This window comes from Suncus etruscus, chromosome 9 (assembly GCF_024139225.1).
Source record: "Suncus etruscus isolate mSunEtr1 chromosome 9, mSunEtr1.pri.cur, whole genome shotgun sequence".
In the NCBI taxonomy this organism is placed as follows: domain Eukaryota; kingdom Metazoa; phylum Chordata; class Mammalia; order Eulipotyphla; family Soricidae; genus Suncus; species Suncus etruscus.
The window spans coordinates 83,144,757-83,153,126 of record NC_064856.1 but is presented as its reverse complement, the minus strand read 5'-3'; the positions used below and the strand labels follow the sequence as shown (position 1 = coordinate 83,153,126).

General features: G+C 38.1%; 1 non-coding gene across 1 annotated transcript; it reads right to left on the bottom strand.

Moving 5' to 3' along the window:
- Positions 1-5,535: 5,535 nt before the first annotated feature.
- On the bottom strand, positions 5,536-5,643 carry LOC126019974 (U6 spliceosomal RNA). Its single transcript, XR_007499569.1, has one exon. It is a non-coding gene; the product is annotated as a U6 spliceosomal RNA (small nuclear RNA).
- Between the last annotated feature and the right edge of the window lie 2,727 nt (positions 5,644-8,370).

Genomic DNA, 8,370 nt, shown 5'->3' with positions numbered 1-8,370 from the left:
CCTAGCTGTATAGAGCTTGAAACTGGGCCTCCCTCAGGCAAAGCATATTAGTCTGTTCTCTCACTGGCTTCTGCTTACTTCTTAAGAGGCCTTCCTGCTGGTGCACTGGTACAGGTCCTTGATGTGGATACAGGCCTCTGCAAACTGTCCTGGTCAGAATGGTTCTTCAGCTGTTAGACTGGCAAATTTGGTAAGGTTTGGGATCCTATCCTCTGTAACTTTCACCTTCACCTTACTAGGCATCATGTGGGCTGAGTGGATGCAGAGAAGACTTGGGGATAGGTAGATCCTGGCCAAGTGCTGCTGGGTGGTAAAATAGTAGCAGGGTGATGGGAGGGTTCACCCCAACTGGGATTTTAGTGTCCTGTGTCCCTGTAGCAACAGGAAAGGGAAGAACCACATTTGGTGTTTATTTGGGATCTTTTTTTGTTTTTCTTTTTTTGTTTGGGGGCACATTCAGCAGTGCTCAGGGTTACTCCTGGCTCTGTGCTCAGAAATCACTCCTGGCAGACTCAGGGACCATTTGGGATGCAGGGATCGAAGCTGGGTTGGTCCTGGAATGGCCACGTGCAAAACAAACATCTTACCCCTAAGCTATCACTCCAACCCTATTTGGGATTTATTTTTATCTTTTCCCTTTTTTTGTGGGGGGGGGGAGGTACTGGTTGGTTTATACCTTATTGTACTTAGGGCTTATTATTGACTGTACCCTCAGAAATTACTCCTGGCAGTGCTTGGGGGACCATCTCAGATGCCAGGGATTGAATCTGAGTCGTTGACTGTAAATCCGGTGCCCTCTTTGCTTTACTCTCTCTCTCTGGCCCCACCTTCTCATTATATTTTATTTCCTGGGTGTTATTTCCCAAGCAATGCTCAGGAGTCTGTGGGCATTTCTCAGGCAGCTGGGAAGTCTGAATCTGTGGAAGTGATGGTGCTTGGGGCCCTACAGAGCCAGGAAAATGAGAGCTAGTTCAGCAATGCTGGGGTCTTCAGGCATATTCCCGATGGGACTATGTGGTTCCAGAAATCAAACATAGACCAAGCACTTACTAGGCATATGCCCTCAATGCTACTTTCTAACAGGCCCCACTTCATTACTTTTTGATATGAGATGATCCAAACTCAGCCCTGCTCTTGATTTAACCATTTCACTTTACTCCCTTTGCTTTCTTCCCACCTCAAGCCTCTAGAAGTGGTGAATAAGAATAATCAAAAAATCAAATTCATTTATTAGGAAGCTAGGAGAAAAATTCCAATCTATTTATAGTTTTAACTGCCTCTGGTTGTAAATGAATCTCTGATTATTTGTTCAAGAAAACCTCAAGTATGCATAGTTTCACCTTCTCTTATTGGAAAAGCAAACATATCATTCATTGCTACAAACTCCTTTAGATCCTGTGACCTAAGACTCTGAGCAAATGGTTTAACACTGTCACCAGGATATTTTGGTCCAGATCCAAAAAAAGTCAAAATGTAGTCTTTATTTTTTTAAGAAGCTCAAATCTTCTGACCTTCCAACTGTTTCTAAATCCAGTCAGGGCCAACTGTCAGGTCAAGCCACTCTTACATCTGCCACAAATGTTTAAGTGTAGGGACTAAGAACCTAATTGTCTTCTTTAGATTGGGGAGGCTTAGTTCTGAATTGAGTGGAACAAGGTCTGAGGCTTTTGAGCAACATAATGACATGATTTGATGACACTTCATATATTTTTTCTAAGGTTTTGCTTGTTTATTTTTATGTTTTAGAGCCCTCAACCAGGATCACAGTGTTGGAGATCAAAGCAGGGTTGGCTGTGCACAAGGCAAATGCCTTGTGTATACTGTCTCTGTCTCATTATCTAACTACAGTTTGCTCTGACAACTGTGCACAAAATAGACAGAAGGGGACATGACAGTTCCAGAAAACACACTTAGTGTTCTTCAGAAAGCAAAACAGACTGAGGGCCCGGTTGTGACATTTTGAGTTCAAGTTTTCCACTGGCTGCTTTCAATCAATGACTGAGCACTGTAAGGACACTGAGGCAGGATATCTTTGACAGTCAACTCTGACCATTTTTCCTTTTTATTCCCCTGACCCTTCCCTTAGTTGTTGATGCAATGTTGTTGGTTGCGGTGCTCACACATATTTGGTCATGGTGGCAGGGTTCCAAAAAGCATTACCACCAGGACTATTCAGGACAGATGACAAGGGCAGGTGTGGGATATACAGGTGCTTTAACTCATTGCTTCAGCCTACTGAGCCCTCTCTCCTGCCCTCAAGCACTTTGTTTAGGGGCCAGAGAGATAGCATGGAGGTAAGGTGTTTGCCTTTCATGCAGGAGGTCATCAGTTCGAATCCCGGCGCCCCATATGGTCCCCCGTGCCTGCCAGTAGCAATTTCTGAGCCTGGAGCCAGGAATAACCCCTGAGCACTGCCGGGTGTGACCCAAAAACCACAAAAAAAAAAAGAAAAAGAAAGGAAGAGAGAAAGAAAGAAAGAAAGAAAGAAAGAAAGAAAGAAAGAAAGAAAGAAAGAAAGAAAGAAAGAAAGAAAGAAAGAAAGAAAGAAAGAAAGAAAGAAAGAAAGAAAGAAAGAAAGAAAGAAAGAAAGAAAGAAAGAAAGAAAGAAAGAAAGAAAGAAAGAAAGAAAGAAAGAAAGAAAGAAAGAAAGAAAGAAAGAAAGAAAGAAAGAAAGAAAGAAAGAAAGAAAGAAAGAAAGAAAGAAAGAAAGAAAGAAAGAAAGAAAGAAAGAAAGAAAGAAAGAAAGAAAGAAAGAAAGAAAGAAAGAAAGAAAGAAAGAAAGAAAGAACTTTGTTTACTGCACAGTACCCAAGATTGTTCTTCCCTGTACCATCTTTCTTTGCTTTTGTTTTAGGGCCATATTCAGTGATGCTCATGGGCTACCCCAGATATGTGCCCTGTAATGATTGGGGACCACCCAATGCCAGGAAGTGAATCCAGGCTTGTCACATGCAAAGATCAACCCATTGAACTATCTTCCAAATAAACAATATAGGTTTACTCTTGATTTGACTTCTTTTTTTTTTGGGGGGGGGGGGCCATTACCCGCTTGTCACTCAGGGGTTACTCCTGGCTATGTGCTCAGAAATCGCCCCTGGCTTGGGGAGACCATATGGGACACCGGGGGATGGAACCGCAGTTCGTCCTATGCTAGTGCTTGCAAGGCAGACACCTTACCTCTAGCAACACCTTCCCGGCCCCTTGATTTGATTTCTAATTGCTCTGTCTTTATTTCTTTTAAGATGTAACCACTCATAGAGGTAGCTATACTTTTTTATTTTGTGAGGAAGGCACATCCGTCAGAGTTCAGGGCTTACTCTTGGCTATGCTCAGGGCTTACACCTAGCTCTGTGCTCAGGAATCATTCCTGACTTGAATTAACTGCTCCAAAACTTAGCAGCCTCTCTGGGACTCAGGGATGCTTTTAAAAGGCTCTTCCTCCTCCCAGAGAAGAGAACACAAGAGCTCACAACTTCTCCTCCATCAAAGATAGTCACGGCAAACTCATCTACTCTGTCATTCTCCTGTAGCTCCTCTATCTGTGCTGAATCTTTGCCAACCTCTTCCATAAGCTGCTTTAGGGCTAGAGACTGGAGACTTTATCATATGGGGGACACCACCTTCCTTCTAAGACAGTGGCTCCTAGGGTTCAGGCCCCTCTTTTTCCACCATTGAAAAAACCCCACACTAAACTGTGGGATCACAGATCCTTTAACACAACTCTAACTTCTTACTCCACAGATTGAATCCTTGCATTAGAGAGTTTTAAGTTTTTTCTTAGACCCTGGCTGGTCAGGATCTGAACTGGCTTGCCTTTTCTCTCCTGCTATGGGTAAAGGAGTATATGGTAGGATGCAGAACTCAGGAGTGTTTAGGGGCTTCTCCCAGCTCATCATTATGAGGTCACTTCTGGTAGTACTCAGGGAAACATGTGGTGCTGGGGATAAAACCAAATGTTCCTGTATGCAGAGCATATGCTCCAGCCCAGTGAAGTAACATTGGTTTACCACATTGTATATGTTTTAGCAATATAGGTTCATACTTCTTTAAATGTATATAATTGGACCAGAGAGATAGTACAAGTATTAAGGCACTTGCCTTACTTGCATGCAGCTGATCCAGGCTTGATTCCTATTTTCCTAATACTGCATATTGTCTCCTAGGCATTATCAAGAGTAAGCCTTGAGCACCTCTGAGCTGGCCCCGCAAAAAAAAAAAAAGAAAAGAAATGTATGCCATGACTCCCTCCCAAAGTGCTAATCATGCTTTTCTGATACCATAATAACAATATAATTATGATATGATAATATACATTATATGCTATTAACATATTCTGTTAAATACATTATATTAGTATTGACAATTACTGTTTAGATTTATTTCTAAACACCATATTAATTATTTAGTTATTGAATTATAATATTAATTATATTATTAATATTAATATCAATAATATTAATTACATATTAATTGTATATACACTGGAGGAATCAAAAGTGCAGAATTTTTATAAATGACATATCCACAAAAACTTAATCACTAGCATAAGTTCCTTATTTTTGGTTAACTTTAATCTTTGCTAAAATAAAATAGCTAGGACAGCATAAAACAAAACAGAAATTAATTACAATTAGGGAAATGCAAAATGAAATCACAATGAGATAACCTTCCAGCTGTAAAAGTGGTCTGTGTTAAAAAACAAAAACTCCAAGTGCCAGTAGGGAGTATGGGGGAAAAGGATCCAACTAATTTGGGAATGTAAATCAAAATGTTTATGGGAAAGTTCTGTTCTCTGTGTAATATAGTAAGGAATAAAAAGAAAATTAGTAAACTAGTAAAATAACAGGAAATGAAACAATAGTACAGCAGGTAGGAGACTTATCTTACATATGGCTGGCCCAGGTTTGATGCTAAGCATCACATACTAAGAACAAAAACCACAGGTATTTACAAAATGGAAGCACGCCTAGATACTCTCATCCCCATTTCCAGGGATGATCTCTGAGTACCACCAGGTCTGGACTCCTCCCTAAAAGTGAAACAACAGTAAAAAAGTTAAAAAAAAAAAAAAAGATAAATCTACCATATGGTCTAGCAATTCCACTTCGAGGTGTAAATTATGGAAAATTTAAAAACACTATTTTAAAAGATATATTTGCATCTAAGTTCACTACATCATTATTTACAAGAAATTATTTACATGGAAAGTGACCATGAACATATGATTAGATAAAGAAGTGTGTGATGGAATGGAGCTGTCCCAATGGAATTTACTCAACTAAGGTGAGCTTCTAACTGAAGACCAGTACTCTTGCTCTTTTATATTGTCCTTGGGCATTTGATAATCTATGAAGTTATATTCCACATATGAGAGAGATCATTCTGAGATTGATCCTCTCCCTCTGACTGATATTTCTCAACATGATTTTAAAAAATGTCAGATTCAGATCCATCTACACTTCAGCAAATAGCATGATTTTATCTTCTGTGTGGCCAAGTAATATTCCATTACTACCAGTTTCTTTATCTGGTTATATATTTGTGGGTATGTGGGTATGTGGGTTGTTTCATCCTTGTGTGGGGGCCATGCTAATCTTCTCCGTATCATTCCAATTTTAGTACATATGCTGCCGAAGTGAGCACTGTGGGTTGTTTCCATATTTTGGTATTGTATATATATAGCTGCAATGAACATAGGAATGCACATGTCTTTTCTGCTTTGTGCTTTTGGGCCCTCGGGGTATATTCTTAGGAGTGGAATTGTTCGGCCATATGGAACCTCAATTCCTAATTTTTTAAGGAATGTCCATATTGTTTTCTAAAAGGATTGGACCAGTAGACATTCCCACCAGCAGTGAATGAGAGTCCCTTTTTCCCCACATTCTCACCAACACTGGTTGTTGTTCTTTTTGAAAGTGCCACTTTCTCTTATCAAATTGAACTGACACTTAAATTGATATTGAATTGTTGTTTTAATTTGTGTTTTGCTGATTATTAGTAATATAAGCATTTGAGGGGCCATTTGTATTTCTTATTTCAGGAAATCCTATTCATTTCTTCTCCCCCATTTTTTTTGTAGTGTTAGGTTTTTATTTTTCTTTTAGATTTCTACCAGTGATTTATATATCTTGTATATTAAACCTTTCTTAGATGAATGGTGAGCAAATATTTTTGCCTAGCGTGTGAGTTATCTTTGTTTTCTGGTCATTGTTCACTTTGAGAAGCGTGTTAGTTTAGTGTAGTCCTGTTTTTTAATTTTTGCTTTTACTTGCTTGGTCAGTAGTGTTTCACCCTTAAAGATAGCTTCAATATCATGAAGAGTCAAGTGCATAATTTTGATGTGAAGCTAGTGTTGATATTTTTGATAGCTAAAGACTTTCAATTTCTTCACTTCAACAATACAGAGATCTGTACATTTATTGATAAAGTGAAATACATTTGGAAAATTCTACAATCATTTAAAAAATGATATCTTTATTTAAGTACCAGAATTACAAACATGTTTATAGTTGAGTTTCAATCATAAAAGAACACCCCCTTCAGTGCAACATTTCCACCACCAATGCCCTTCATCTCCCTCCTCCCTCACCCCTTGCCTGTAATCAAGACAGGCATTCTACTTCTCTCACTCATTAACATTATCATGATAATTGTTAGTGTTGTTATTTCTCTAACTGCACTCACCACTCTTTGTGGTGAGCTTCATACCATAAGCTGGTCATTCCAGCTCTCAGATCTATTGGCTCTGGGTATTATTACAATAATTCTTTTATTATTTTAAATCCCATTGATTTAAGTGATTTAAGAGATTTAATTGAGTGAGTCTATTCTGTGTCTATCTCTTTCCCTCTCACTTATTTTACTCAGCATAATAGTTTCCATGTCCATCAATGTATAGGAGAATTTCATGACTTCATCTCTCCTGATGGTTGCATATTATTTCACTGGGTATATGCACCACAGTTTCTTTAGCTATTTATCTGTTGAAGGCATCTTGGTTGTTTCCAGATTCTGGCTATTGTAAATTGTCCTGCAATGAATATAGGTGTGCGGAAGGCATTTTTCTTATGTTTTTGTGTTCATAGGGTATATCCCTACGAGTGGTGTAGCTAGATCAGATGGGAGATCAATTTTCAATTTTTTGAGGAATCTCCATATTGTTTTCCATAGATCTACAGTTATTAAATTAGATTGATTAATGGATTAATCAGTATAATTTAAGGATTGTTTATTATTTCTATTTAGTACTTTCTGATTAGTAACTAGTATCTAAATAAAAATAATTTTAAATAAATACACTAACAATTGAACAAGCATTGAAAATTATTTTTCCAGTTACAGTGGTAGATTTGTACAGATAATTTTGTTCTTTTTTTCTAGGTCCCCTTTGGACCAAGAAGAGACATCTGTCAAGCAGTTGGCTGGGCCAGAGGGGTGAATGTTATAATGAAGGCGCTAGCAAAGATAAATGAGCCACATTGGGATCAAAACTATGACCTCATAGAACAGGAGTTGCAACTAACCAGCAAAGAAATAAAAATGCATACTTCTTGGAACTTTGCTTTCTCTCTTTTTCTCAAGTGTTTTCTCCATAATCACTGATGATAAAGACATTTTATTCTTTTACATTTATAGCAGAACTCTTAGTATCAAAAAGAGCACATACCATGCTTCTCTGTGCTATTACTAGTAAATCATTAAATGACCATCATAAAGTCCAAGTATTTGTTGCTTCATAAAAGGAATTTTGAAGTCCTTAGAGGAAAATCACCAATGTACAGTGGTGGTATTGTACCATTACACAGGGTTTTATTACATCAAAGATTATGAAGCAAATGCACTTTACTGGGAGTCTTTTGTGTGTCAAATTCATGTCCCCCAAACAGTGACATTTAAAATAATGCAAATTTATGGAAATTGTAGGTTTCTCTTTCCTAGAAAATGAATACATCTTTTATTCAATTTCCAGAATAAAAGAATACTAAAACGGTGGAAGCAAAGTTCTAAAATATTCATTAATTTTACACAACATGAAATTGTTTTCAGAGTTGATTAAATCTGTTTAAATCATTAGTATTTCAGGGTCTAGAGCAATAGTACAGTGGGTAGGATACTTGCTCTGAATGAGGCCGATCTAGGTTTGATCACCAGAATCCCATTTGGTCCCCCAAGAACTGCAAGGCTTGATGGACCCCACAAACTAAAAACAACCAAAATAAAAAATTGTTTACATTTCAAATAAATCAGTTGATAAAGAAGCTCAACTAAAAAGGGAAGAAGACACAAGCTGAGGGTGTAGTTCAGTGATGAGAGCACATGCTTTGCATACAAGAGACCCTGGTTTGATTTTCAACAGAGCATGGCCCCAGA